This window comes from Alexandromys fortis, unplaced genomic scaffold (genome assembly GCF_014885135.2).
Source record: "Alexandromys fortis isolate MF-2015 unplaced genomic scaffold, M_Fortis_MF-2015_v1.1 scaffold_478, whole genome shotgun sequence".
NCBI lineage: Eukaryota > Metazoa > Chordata > Mammalia > Rodentia > Cricetidae > Alexandromys > Alexandromys fortis.
In genome coordinates, this window is record NW_026068371.1 from 3972 (window position 1) to 6626 (window position 2655).

The following is a 2655-nucleotide window of genomic DNA, read 5'->3' on the forward strand; positions in this document are numbered from 1 at the left end:
AAGTCCAATTGATTCATTACCTCCATTAATTCTCTTAGTTCTCTGTTAGGTTTCTGTCTGATTGACCTGTCCATTGGTGAGAGAGGAGTGTTGAAGTCTCCTACTATTAGTGTGTGCGGTTTGATGGCTGCCTTGAGTTTTAGTAATGTTTCTTTTATGTACGTGGGTGCTTTTATATTAGGGGCATAGATATTCAGGATTGAGACTTCATCCTGATGAATTGTTCCTGTTATGACTATAAAATGTCCCTCTCTGTCTCTTCTGATTGATTTAAGTTTGAAGTCAACTTTTTTAGAAATTAGAATGGCCACACCTGCTTGTTTCTTAGGTCCATTTGCTTGATAAGCCTTTTCCCCCCCCTTTACTCTGAGTAGTTGCCTGTCTTTGTGGTTGAGGTGTGTTTCTTGTAAACAGAAGAATGTTGGATCCTGTTTTCGTATCCAAACTCTTAGCCTGTGCCTTTTTATAGGTGAGTTGAGTCCATTGACATTAAGTGATATTAATGACCAGTGGTTGTTAACTCCGGTCACTCTTTTAGAAGTAGACTTTGTGTGTTTCCTTATTTGAGTTGTGCTGGTGGAGGGTCTCTAGATGTCTGCGTTATTGTGGTCATTGTTGGACTCCTTGGTTAGTGATTTTCCTTCTATTACTTTCTGTGAGGCTGGATTTGTGGCTACATATTGTTTAAATTTGTTTTTATCCTGAAAAAATTTGTTTTCTCCATTTATAGTGAATGAAAGCTTGTCTGGGTATAGTAGTCTGGGCTTGCATCCATGGTCTCTTAGTTTCTGCAGTACATCTATCCAGGACCTTCTGGCTTTTATGGTTTCCAAAGAGAAGTCAGGTGTAAGTCTGATAGGTTTACCTTTATAAGTAACTTCGCCTTTTTTCTTGCAGCTCTTAATATTCTTTCTTTATTCTCTATGCTTTGTGTTTTGATTATTATATGGCGAGGTTTTTTTTTTTTTTTTTTTTTTTTTTTGATCCAGCCTATTCGGTGTTCTGTATGCTTCTTGAATCTTCATAGGTATATCTTTTTTTTAGGTTGGGAAAGTTTTCTTCTATAATTTTATTAAATATATTTTCTGGGCCGTTGAGTTGCACCTCTTCTCCTTCTTCTACTCCAATTATTCTTAGGTTTGGTCTTTTTATTGTGTCCCATATTTCCTGAAGGTTTTGTGATGAGAGTTTGTTGGACTTGCTGTTTTCTTTGATCAGTGTGTTTATTTTCTCTATGGTATCTTCAGTATCTGATATTCTTTCTTCTATCTCTTTATTCTGTTGGTTATGCTTGTTTCTGTAGTCTCTATTCATTTACCTAGATTTTCCATGTCCAGCCGGCCCTCTGTTTGTGTTTTCTTCTTTGCCTCCATTTCAGTTTTCAAGTCTTGAACTGTTTCCATTATCTGTTTGATTGTTTTTCCTTGGTTTCCAAGGGTATCATTCACTGATTTATTCAATTCTTCAAACTTTCTGTTATACTTCTCATCCATTTCTTTAAAGGCATTATTTACATGCTGTTTAAGGGCGTCAATCACTTTCATAAAGTCAATTTTTTCTACTTCATTTTGATTAAGGTGTTCATGTCCACATGTTGTGAGGTCACTCGGTTCTGGTGGTTTCATGTTGTTTTTGAGATTGTTGGGTGAATTCCTGCATTGGCGCCTGCTCATATCTTCCTCTGAATGCTCCCCTATGGATCTTCTTTTACAGGATCAGGTCTCCTTGCCTACTGATGTACCTTCCCAGTGATGGAACTCCCCATTGATGGCTCTCCTGGTTCTCCAGTGATGTCTTTTCTGGTGCCAAAATCAGATCTCCTTGCTGCTTGGCTAGCTCCCAATGATGGCTCTCCTGGTGCCAAGATCAGATCTCTGTGCTGGTTGGGTAGCTCGTAAACAAAGCACCTACCTTGCTTGCTGCAGGCAGGTTCTTGAAACAAACGACCCCCGCCCACCAGGTTGCCCAAAGGATTCTGTCCCAGCACCCAGACAGGCTGAGCTGGGAGAAGTTATGTGCCCAAAGAGGGAAGAGAGGCAGAAGGGAGGAGGGTTCTGGATGCAAGCTGGGTGGGATAGGAAGAGAGAGCCAGTATGCGGGGGTGGGGGTAGGGGTATAGGCCCTGCAGGAAGGCCAGGAAGTATGGGGGGGGGGGATGAGAAACGTCTGAGTTCCGGGGTCCCGGGCTGCTGCCGCGGGTCAGAGCTATCTGTTTGTTTTCTTCAAAGAGTTTCCATTCAATACAAAGATATTTGGCAACAAGAACATTGATGAATCCAATAGTAACATTTAAACAATGCAAATCAGAAGAGTTAGATAATAAAAATTAGAAAAAATAGTATGCTTAGAGGATTAATTAGAATGAGAGTTAAAGATATGAATAAATAATTTACACAAAAGAAGAATGCATATGAGTATAAAATGTCCCTCTCTGTCTCTTCTGATTGATTTAAGTTTGAAGTCAAGTTTGTTAGAAATTAGTATGGCCACACCTGCTTGTTTCTTAGGTCCATTTGCTTGATAAACCTTTTCCCAGCCCTTTACTCTGAGTAGGTGCCTGTCTTTGTGTTTGAGGTGTGTTTCTTGTAAACAGCAGAATGTTGGATCCTGCTTTCATATCCAATCTCTTAGCCTGTGCCTTTTTATAAGTGAGTT